At 49.2% G+C, this 12,059-nt stretch overlaps 1 protein-coding gene across 3 annotated transcripts in view; it reads right to left on the bottom strand.

The window, feature by feature from the left end:
• The window catches only part of TXNDC16 (thioredoxin domain containing 16), a 107,959-nt gene that overhangs the window by 93,939 nt on the left and 1,961 nt on the right, over positions 1–12,059 (bottom strand). For 2 of the 3 annotated variants that reach the window (XM_063948398.1, XM_063948397.1), the window contains exons 1-3: positions 11,902–12,043; positions 10,494–10,621; positions 4,110–4,188 (exon numbers count right to left, since the gene is read on the bottom strand). The gene's annotated coding sequence lies outside the window, so the exon portion shown is untranslated. Of the gene's footprint in view, positions 1–4,109; positions 4,189–10,493; positions 10,622–11,901; positions 12,044–12,059 lie in introns of those variants that run through there. The other variant, XM_063948399.1, reaches the window with a different exon arrangement.

Genomic DNA, 12,059 nt, shown 5'->3' with positions numbered 1-12,059 from the left:
ACCCTGCTCCAATACACCTAATGCCGTAACCCTGCTCCAATACACTGAATGCCGTAACCCTGCTCCCATATACCGAATGCCGTAACCCTGCTCCCATACACCTAATGCCGTAACCCTGCTCCCATACACCTAGCGCCATAACCCTGCTCCCATAAACCTAGCCTGTAACCCTGCTCCCATACACCTAATGCCGTAACCCTGTTCCCATACACCTAGCGCTGTAACCCTGCTCTCATACACCTAATGCCATAACCCTGCTCCCATACACCGAATGCCGTAACCCTGCTCCCATACACCTAATGCCGTAACCCTGCTCCCATACACCTAGCGCCGTAACCCTGCTCCCATACACCTAATGCCGTAACCCTGCTCCCATACACCTAGCGCCGTAACCCTGCTCCCATACACCTAATGCCGTAACACTGCTCCCATACACCTAATGCCATAACCCTGCTCCCATACACCTAGCGCTGTAACCCTGCTCCCATATACCTAATGCCATAACCCTGCTCCCATACACCTAATGCCGTAACCCTGCTCCCATACACCTAGTGCTGTAAACCTGCTCCCATACACCTAGCGCCATAACCCTGCTCACATACACCTAATGCCGTAACCCTGCTCCCATACACCTAGCGCTGTAACCCTGCTCCCATACACCTAGCGCCATAACCCTGCTCACATACACCTAATGCCATAACCCTGCTCCGATACACCTAATGCCGTAACCCTGCTCCCATACACCTAATGCTGTAACCCTGCTCCCATACACCTAGCGCTGTAACCCTGCTCCCATACACCTAATGCCGTAACCCTGCTCCCATACACCTAATGCCGTAACCCTGCTCCTATATACCTAATGCCGTAACCCTGCTCCCATACACCGAATGCCGTAACCCTGCTCCCATACACCTAGCGCTGTAACCCTGCTCCAATACACCTAATGCCGTAACCCTGCTCCAATACACTGAATGCCGTAACCCTGCTCCCATATACCGAATGCCGTAACTCTGCTCCCATACACCTAATGCCGTAACCCTGCTCCCATACACCTAGCGCCATAACCCTGCTCCCATAAACCTAGCCTGTAACCCTGCTCCCATACACCTAATGCCGTAACCCTGCTCCCATACACCTAATGCCGTAACCCTGTTCCCATACACCTAGCGCTGTAACCCTGCTCTCATACACCTAATGCCATAACCCTGCTCCCATACACCGAATGCCGTAACCCTGCTCCCATACACCTAATGCCGTAACCCTGCTCCCATACACCTAGCGCTGTAACCCTGCTCCCATACACCTAATGCCGTAACCCTGCTCCCATACACCTAGCGCCGTAACCCTGCTCCCATACACCTAATGCCGTAACACTGCTCCCATACACCTAATGCCATAACCCTGCTCCCATACACCTAGCGCTGTAACCCTGCTCCCATATACCTAATGCCATAACCCTGCTCCCATACACCTAATGCCGTAACCCTGCTCCCATACACCTAGTGCTGTAAACCTGCTCCCATACACCTAGCGCCATAACCCTGCTCACATACACCTAATGCCGTAACCCTGCTCCCATACACCTAGCGCTGTAACCCTGCTCCCATACACCTAGCGCCATAACCCTGCTCACATACACCTAATGCCATAACCCTGCTCCCATACACTTAATGCCGTAACCCTGCTCCCATACACCTAGCGCTGTAACCCTGCTCCCATACACCTAGTGCTGTAACCCTGCTCCCATACACCTAATGCCGTAACCCTGCTCCCATACACCGAATGCCGTAACCCTGCTCCAATACACTGAATGCCGTAACCCTGCTCCCATACACCTAGCGCCGTAACCCTGCTCCAATACACCTAATGCCGTAACCCTGCTCCCATACACCTAATGTCGTAACCCTGCTCCCATACACCTAATGCCATAACCCTGCTCCCATACACCTAATGCCATAACCCTGCTCCCATACACCTAATGCCGTAACCCTGCTCCCATACACCTAATGCCGTAACCCTGCTCCCATACACCTAATGCCATAACCCTGCTCCCATACACCTAATGCCGTAACCCTGCTCCCATACACCTAATGCCGTAACCCTGCTCCTATATACCTAATGCCGTAACCCTGCTCCCATTCACCTAATGCCGTAACCCTGCTCCCATACACCTAATAACGTAACCCTGCTCCTATATACCTAATGCCGTAACCCTGCTTCAATACACTGAATGCCGTAACCCTGCTCCCATACACCTAGCGCCGTAACCCTGCTCCCATACACCTAATGCCGTAACCCTGCTCCCATACACCTAATGCCGTAACCCTGCTCCTATATACCTAATGCCGTAACCCAGCTCCTATATACCTAATGCCGTAACCCTGCTCCCATACACCGAATGCCGTAACCCTGCTCCTATATACCTAATGCCGTAACCCTGCTCCCATACACCTAATGCCGTAACCCTGCTCCCATACACCTAGCGCTGTAACCCTGCTCCCATACACCTAATGCCGTAACCCTGCTCCCATACACCTAATGCCGTAACCCTGCTCCCATACACCTAGCGCCATAACCCTGCTCCCATACACCTAATGCCATAACCCTGCTCCCATACACCTAGCGCCATAACCCTGCTCCCATACACCTAATGCCGTAACCCTGCTCCCATACACCTAATGCCATAACCCTGCTCCCATACACCTAGCGCCATAACCCTGCTCCCATACACCTAGCGCCATAACCCTGCTCCCATACACCTAGCTTTGTACCTGTGCGATGCGCATGCACATTTCGGTCCATACGCATGCGCAGTTTAGACCTGATCGCCCGCTGTGCGAAAACGCAGCCTAGCGATCAGGTCTGAATTACCCCCCTTGTACAGAGGAGGCCGTGAGATGAGGACACTGGCTGCTCCTGATCCGTCTTATTTATAAATACATTTGTCCGAGAGCAAATTCTGCACCTAACCCTAAATCAGCCCAAACACGCATCAATACAAGACAGTAGATAATAAAAAACGACTGATCTGTAGATAGAATAAGAATGCTTGAATGGTGACGGCATCAGCCGGAGAACTAGATGGACAGACATTTTTGCCTGCCTCTGTCATTTACATTACAATACAAAAGGCTCGGACACGCCATTCCAAAACATCTGTATCTGAGCAATGGTCTCCGTCCTTCCCATGCCAGCTTCCCAACCCCTACAGTCTAGTGTGCACTCCCATGCCTGGCGAACCATCGTCTGGGGGGCCCATGCTGCAAAGGGTGGAGAGTGGGCATGGGGGGTACCTGTGGCAAATGGAGGTTGAATAAAACAATACTTGGAGACTTTACTGATCTTCCCAATATTGTGATTACCGTATATACTAGAGTATAAACCGAGTTTTTCAGCACATTTTTTGTGCTTAAAAAGCCCCCCCTCGGCTTATACTCGAGTGATGCTCCAGGACCCAGTGGCGTAACTAGAGCTGGGAAGGAGGGACACGGAGGGCACAGCGCGCGCCTCTCCTGTGTCCCTCCTGCGTCTCCGGCAGGTCTATTAAATGAAGTACCCGTTCGTGAGTTCTGATTGGCTCACGAACCGGCACTTCATTTAACAGACCCGCCGCTGCCGCCGGAGACGCAGGAGGGACACAGGAGAGGCGCGCGCTGTGCCCTCCATGTCCCTCCTTCACAAAACAGCGGGGGAGCGGGGAGGGGAAGTTGTACCTGGCACTGGGGGAGTTTGGCACTTGGGGGGGGGGCATATGTGGCACTGGGGGGGCATATTTGGCACTGGGGGCATGTGTGTACCTGGCACTGTGGGGGAATATCTGGCACTGGGAGCACGGCCCTAGCAACAAGCTTTAAACCCAGCATTTCCCACCTTAGGCTTATACTCGAGTCAATAAGTTTTCCCAGTTTTTTGTGGTAAAATTAGGTGCCTCGGCTTATATTCAGGTCGACTTATACTCGAGTATATACGGTAATAATCGTTTGTAAATTGGGCATGTGTAGACTCTATTTAGCATACAGACAACGATGGAGACAGACAGCTGCCATCAACGTCAGATGCTAGATTTCTAGCTGCACTTTAACCTTAGGAAACATGTCCGTGAGCCTTACCTGTCTGTGGAATATGCAGAGATATGCAGCTTATTTCCGAGAACAATGCAACCTGCCTCACTCGTCATCATTCAACGGCCTGGAACAAACAAATGTGCACACTCAGTGGAAAAGGGAAGTAGAAGAATAGAATAAAACTGCTAGCAACTATTTTTCCACTTACAGTATAGCAGGCAGACTGCAGTAAGACAGATGCGGGCACTCATAGCCGAACCAACAGGTCTTACTTCTTACAATCATTGACCTCCCCCAGCCGCCGTTAAACAACACCCATAATTCATTGCACATAAATCAGATTAATTTAACTTTCAGACCCTCCCTCCAGCAGGCACCTGAGGGAACATCCAAAGTGGTAAGTGACTGCGTATTGGCGATATGAATATGATCTGTATAATATATATGTTTAATATGTATAATATTGGCCCCACTCGGTGCAATTTGCGTCATCCTCCAGCCGGAGGTGGGGCCATGATAATGCACTAGTGAAGTGGGCGGGTTTCTTGCGTGGAAGGCCCACAGATAAAGATAAAGGGATTATGCACTACAGCTCTGTGAATACATACTGGAGTCTCAGAGGTCTGATTCCAACCGGGAACCTATCTGTGTGGGGTTTGTATAGTCTCCCTGGGCTTGCGTTGGTTTCATCCAGATGTTTTGTTTCCCTCAAACACTTACTAATATAGGGCGTGTGTGCCTTTAATACAACGGAAAGACCGAATTAATATAACAAATAACAGCCAGGAGCTAAATGGGAGGATTTAAAAGGCAGTATGACCAATATTTAAAAATTTACAATTTAGGGCGGGGTGTAATGGGGTCAGAGTTCAGCAGACGTGCGGGATGCGGGCTGAACTCAAGTTTTTTTTTTTGTTTTTTAAGGGGGCAATCATTTAAAAAAGCCAAAACCATGCCTGGTAAATGAGTGCCACCTTAAATAAAGTCTGCGTTTGGTCTGCACTCCACACATTATATCCCACCACAATCACCTCCAATAAAACCAGCTTAATATCAAGGAGTGTTTTGCTTTAGATTACAGTTACTACTTCTATAATGGAAGATAAGTGATGGCTCAGTCCTTTCTCTCCATAATGGGCCTCATTCCGAGTTGATCGCACGCTGACGTTTTTCGCAGCGCAGCGATCAGGTTACTACTGCGCATCGTTTGCACTGCAATGCGCACATGTGTCGTACGGGTACAAACAGCATCGTTGCTGGGCAATGCTTCTAGCGATGATTCCATTCGCACAGCCGTTCGCAAGGAGATTGACAGAAAGAGGGCGTTTAAGTCAACTGACCGTTTTCTGGGAGTGTTTGGGAAAACGCAGGCGGGTCCAGGCGTTTGCAGGGCGGGTGTCTGACGTCAATTCCGGGCCCAGACAGGCTGAAGTGATCGCAGCGGCTGAGTAAGTCCAGAGCTACTCAGAAACTGCAAAACAACTTTTTCATCCCGCTCGGCTGCACAGGCGATCGCACACTTGCTAAGCGAAAATACACTGCCCCGTGGGCTGCGACTATACGTTTGCACGGCTGCAAAAAGTAGCTAGCGAGCGATCAACTCGGAATGAGGGCCTTTGTCCTGTGGGGATAGGTTTACAGGTCTGCCTCTGCAAGAAACGGCCTGTCAGCTGCAAACATTTGGTTTCGGCTCTGTCATGAGAACAGTGTAAATGCATCTGTGAGTCAGAGCCAGTCAGTCAGGAATCTCCTCTGCGGTGATATAATAGCAGAGAATGGATGATAATGGGGAGATTATGCTGAAAAAGTGTATGCTGAACTTTGCTCACTACATCATGTGACGTGACTGTGGTTGCCATGGTAAATGCATGACACTTAAGCTGGCCATACACCTAAAAATGTATTGTCAGATCTGGCTGGTTGGAATGAAAATTTGGTAATGGATGAGAGCAAATGACAATCGACCATTTGCTCCCAAACACTGGAAAATGAACAAAAACAGCCATTTTCCAGTATTTGGTAGCAAATGGTAGTTTGTAATTTGCTCTCATCCATTACCAGATTTTCATTGAAACCAGCCAGATCTGACAATAAATCTGTAGGTGTACGGCCAGCTCAAGTGTAAACCATTAATAGCAGATTGAAGATAAACATGAAGGAACACGAAGAAAAGAGGAAAACTCCATGTGTCATCTTACAGGTAAGCAGAAAGATCATTTTTTGTAAATAACGCATCATTTTTTTTATGGGATTGCAGCTATAATAATCTGCTTTATTTCACCTCTGTATGTTATGAGAAGGTGACGGACGCACTGTGTAGATTTGTGCATTTACACACAGGGGCAGGAAAAGCAACAACTGCAGTGTCAGCCAGTCTGTCACACCTGCTAGGACAATGTCCAAAGATATGGGGAGTGCTGTAACTGTATGTAATGGAACAGGAAGGTAACGTGTTACCTGCAGTACTATGGGGGTCATTCAGAGTTGATCGCAGCAGCAAATTTGTTAGCAGTTTGGCAAAACCATGTGCAATTCAGGTGGAGCAGATGTAATATGTGCAGAGATAGTTAGATTTGGGTGGGTTATATTGTTTCTGTGCAGGGTAAATACTGGCTGCTTTATTTTTACACTGCAATTTAGATTTCAGTTTAAATACTCCCCACCCAAATCTAACTCTCTCTGCACATGTTACATCTGCCCCACCCCTACCCCCACCTTGCAGTGCACATGGTTTTGCCCAACTGCTAACAAATTTGCTGCTGCGATCAACTCTGAATAAGGCCCAATGAGGGTCATTCCGAGTTGTTCGCTCGCAAGCTGCTTTTAGCAGTATTGCACACGCTAAGCCGCCGCCTACTGGGAGTGAATCTTAGCTTATCAAAATTGCGAACGAAAGATTAGCAGAATTGCGAATAGACACTTCTTAGCAGTTTCTGAGTAGCTTCAGACTTACTCGGCATCTGCGATCAGTTCAGTGCTTGTCGTTACTGGTTTGACGTCACAAACACACCCAGCGTTCGCTCAGACACTCCCCCGTTTCTCCAGCTACTCCCGCGTTTTTCCCAGAAACGGCAGCGTTTTTTCACACACACCCATAAAACGGCCTGTTTCCGCCCAGTAACACCCACTTCCTGTCAATCACACTCCGATCTCCAGTACGAAGAAAAAACCTCGTAATGCCGTGAGTAAAATACCTAACTGCATAGCAAATTTACTTGGCGCAGTCGCAGTGTGAACATTGTGCATGCGCAGTTAGCAGAAAATCGCTGCGATGCGAAGAAAATTACCGAGCGAACAACTCGGAATGACCACCAATGTCAGCTGGACACTGATCAATGTGTTCACATATGCGTGGTGCGCTACCCTCAGCGTGGTGAGCGCAGCGAGCCCACAAGGTGCTCATTTGCGCTCGCCCAGCTGACGGTATGAGGGCGGTCAGGATTCCGGCGCCGGTACGCTGGCCGCCCGGCCGCCGACATACCATACTACACCCAAATAATTAGTGGCAGTTGGCAACAGCTTTGGCTTTCACCATCTCTGGACAAGTAATCGTCACAAGTCTGGTTTACACCTCCGTTACACCTTCCACGGTACACGCTGTAAGCGCAGTGATGTCACAGAAGTGAGGCGAGACGGGTTACTGTAATAGTACATGAGTAAATGCACTGCAGTTACTACAGGAGCTGTTTTACATTTGTGCCATTTACAATAGTTAAGAATAGTCACTTTCCACTGCTCCACTAACATACCGGGAGGTGTGAAATCCTGGAGCAAAGCTCGGAATCTGTTACTTTATAAAGGACAACTGTCTACCAGTGTGTGTACTGTGTAACAGAAACTACTACGGTGTATAATATGCAGAACAAAATGCAACAAACGTCCATTTAAACATTGCTGCATGCACTCATGCCTGTTCCGTGGCTTAATTAGTGACACTGGCTTCTACCATTTCTGCAAACCAAGTATTTACTGGCTGGGAGCGGTCCTCATGCGCATATTCTGAAAGCGCGTAATACAATAATATCAGACCAGCCAAGGTTCATGGTCCTACTGTGGGAGAGGAACCAACAGGCTAAAGGGCCTAATTCAGACCTGATATCGCACAGCGGCCAATTATCTAAAGACTGTGCATACGTATGCACCACAATGCGCAGGCGCGACACCAAACAGAGAAAGAATCCTGCATCTTCTTTTATCGCTAAGTAATTGCAGGTTGATTGACGGGAAGTGGGCGTTTGTGGGTGGTAACTTGTCCATTTTCTGGGAGTGTCAAAAAAATGGAGGCGTTCCCAAGCGTTTTCAGGGTGGGTGTGTGACGTCAGCTCCGGCCCCGATCAGCCTGTGTGTATGGCACTGTAGGAGTAAGTCCTGGGCTGCGCACAGACTGGAAAAGTCATTCCATGGTGAGTGAGTTGCGAACGGATTTGCAGATGTCCGCTGTCTGGTGAAGTTTTCGCACGGCGTACGCATGCATTCGCGCACTTGCACGGGGCGGGTTTTCACTGTCTATGCGCTGCGGCTATCTGATCGCAGACCTCTGAAAAGGTGCACAGCAGCTGTCAGGTCTGAATTAGGCCCAATGTGCCTTATACAGTTTATTCACATAATTCTGGGACATGTTACCGCAGAGGAGTTCTTTGATGTTCCCAAGAGTAAAGCTCTACACATCTAACCGTAGGACTATAGCTTCAGCAATTCATTGATAAATGTCTTACTTGTCTTCCAAAAATGCCAAGGTTAAAGGACAAAGGGGGAAATGTATCAGCTCTTCTGAAGAGGGGGGAGGTTCCTGCAGCAGAAGATCCTTCAGAGCCCACCCATATTACTTTCCAATGTCTATCTGCTAAAGGAGGGAGGGCAGTTATGACCTTGTGGTCTAAAACAGACTACACCATCTCTAGAAACACAGACATTTTATCCGCTGCGCTTCCTAAGGGTTACACAACAACAGACCCCAGATTATCTGGTATTTATGTTGCACGTTGGGGATCCAACCAAGATGTCACATTCCCTATGACACTCAGAGGGCCAAGGCTGTGGTTAGTACAACTAAAACATAGATATTCACATGGCTAAAAGAGGATTTCCAACATCAGTTACACAGTGCACCTCCTATAAGCTAATACCAGGGAGACAGAAGACATGAGTCCAATGCAACCTCTCCTACAACACCATAAACCAGAGGTTCTCAAACGCGGTCCTCAAAGCACCCCAACAGTCCAGGTTTTAAGTTTATCCATGCTTGGCCACAGGTGACTTAATTAGCTCCTCAGTCAATTTGATGTAACCATCTGTGCTGAGCCACGGATATACCTAAAACATGGACCGTTGGGGGGGTCTTGAGGACCACACTGGAGAACCAATGCCATAAACAATGGTTATCTCAGCTACAGTCCCAACCAATTACATTATACACATGAACCGTAACCAATATGGAGAGGAGTTGGACAGTGAGGTGAACCTAGCTTCAAATATGGTTGGTGACAAAGAGGTGATGGTGATGCGTCCAGGATCATACACATTACCAATGCAAACTGATTACAGAACACTTACCTAATAAGAACTGATTGTGTGCTGATATCTTCAGGAGATATCACCTATACTGGCGATGCAAGGACGAGACACCAGCGCGGGATACTGGAGGACCAGGGTGAGGAACTAAACGGACAATGTAACAAGGAGACATCACATGCATGAACGGCAGAGGCCGGAACAAGGACTAACCGAGTCCCAACTTTTCCAGGGAGGAGACGGAGCGTTGCGGGGGCGGTGCGGCGCGAACGGGGGGCGGAGTCGGCCGAACGGAGGCATGATCATGGTGGCTGCGTGACGTCACATGCAGCCGCCATGATCAGGGAGAAGGCGGCGGGTTTCCTGCGGGTGCAGCTAAGCTGCGCCGGGAGGAGGCTTCCAGTATTTCTGCTAACAAGCAGAAGCTGCGATCACTCGCAATTTCTGCTTGTTGAAGTGGGGGCAGGCGCCGGTCAGTATGCTGGGCGGCCTTGCCCAGCGATGGGCGGCCCCCAGCATGCTAGCTGATTAGCAGCACCTGCTATCCTTACTGAATTAGCCCCTGTATTCAGCTTTGTGCTTTGGCTGCACAGGGGGAGTGATGGACACAGTAACTATACAGTAGCTGCTGTTATCAGTATACCAGGGGGTAAATTTACTAAAATGGGAGTTCTGTTTAAGATGGGATGTTGCCCATAGCAACCAATCAGATTCTACTTCTCATTTACCTGGCACCTTCTAGAAGATAATACTTGAAATCTGGTTGCTATGGGCAACATCCCATCCTAAACAGAACTCCCATCTTAGTAAATTTACCCCCAGGATTTCAATCATCCAGGCAACTTCACCCCTCATGTTCCCCAGATACTCAGGTTTCTATGTACTACTGTCATTAGATATCTCTGGTATTCTACTTACTTGCACATTACTTTGCAGAATTACACATCTCCAGCACAATACAGAAATATTAGGAATGTAGTAAAATCGGAAAGAGAAGTTTTCACAGATACAGTAGGTCCTCTGTAGATTTCCTCACAATGATTACCCTGGGAATACATTAAAAAATCATTATTTTCCTTTATTCATAAAGCAACAACATTGCGTACAATCACACGGAGCAGATGGTAAAGATGGCCCTGCACAAAGGAGCTCACAATCTAAGAGGTGTGGGGTATAAGAATTGTGGCGGCTGGTGGCAGGGAAAGGGTGTGTAATGGCGGGTATGGTGGTGTAACAGCTGGGGGAGTGATATGGATGGAGTAAGGAGGAGAATTAAGTTCCAATCTTGTTTGCCATGTGGGTGCAGAGCTGGTCCTGGGTAGGGATGGATATTGGAACAAGGAGTAACCATGGCCCTGTGTGGAGTTTGTATATTCTCCCTGGTTGCGTAGGTTTCCTCCCGGTACTCCGGTTTCCTCCCACAATCCAAAAATATAGTTAACAGGCTCCAAACAAAATTAACCCTAGTGTGTACGTGTACATGTGATAGGGAATATAGATTGTAAGCTCCACTGGGGCAGGGACTGATGTGAATGGCTGAGTATTCTCTGTACAGCGCTGCGGAATATGTGTGCGCTATATAATAACTGGTAATATCTACCGTAGGTGCAGCTGCTATGGGGCCCACATCTGATGTGGGAGCCTGCCTTCATTGTCTGTCCCATGTTTCTACGGGAGTTTGTTCTTCTATTGGTCTGCACATGGGGCCCTTACAGACGTTGCTATGGGGCTCGCAATCGTCTAGCTGCGCCCCTGCATCGAAAGCCGTTGGTTGGCAACAAATGACATTCCCGGCTCGATGGAAATGGTTTTTCCATCCAATGCCAGCTGAGCGATGGCTGCCAACCATCACATACCGCTTACTGATTCTCAACCGATGGCGCAATACTTCAATGCAGCTGCGGATACCCGGAAGCTGCGTCCGAGGCACAGTACCTGTGCGCAATGCGCAGATTCCCAGCCTCGCCTGCGCACCACATAACCACTGATGGCTACCTGGCGATGAAAACGTGCCAGCGCTAGGCGCGATGCTACGGCGGCATCTGCGCTACTATTGGATGGCCATACCACGCCATATCGGCGAATGCTCAGGGCGCCATTGCTAAAGAGGAGCACCCGGTGCTCACTGGGCCTACCCCAGACAGTTTAATGGGCACCAGCTAAAATCTTGCTTAGGGCACCAAAATGGTCAGGGCTGGCTCCCTAGATGTGGGAGTACTACAAGTCACAGCATGCCCTGGCTGCAAGGCATGATGGGATTTGGAGTTGGCCAAGGATTATGACGCCATTGTGGTGGCAGTTAGACTGTAGTCACTGGTTGACTTACCACAAGGGCCCTCCTGACAGGTCTCCTGGGGGCACCGAACCCACGTGACGCAGCCTCCCGGGTACCACTGACCGCCGGACTGAAAGCAGCGCCAGGTAAGGCCACGCCCACCCTAACACCATCACCACGCGTCGCGGCCAATCACCATCCAGCGTGGG

The sequence above is a fragment of the Pseudophryne corroboree genome, chromosome 12 (genome assembly GCF_028390025.1).
Source record: "Pseudophryne corroboree isolate aPseCor3 chromosome 12, aPseCor3.hap2, whole genome shotgun sequence".
Taxonomy (NCBI): Eukaryota; Metazoa; Chordata; class Amphibia; order Anura; family Myobatrachidae; genus Pseudophryne; species Pseudophryne corroboree.
The sequence above is the reverse complement of the archived record's forward strand: the minus strand, read 5'-3'. Positions and strand labels throughout refer to the sequence as shown.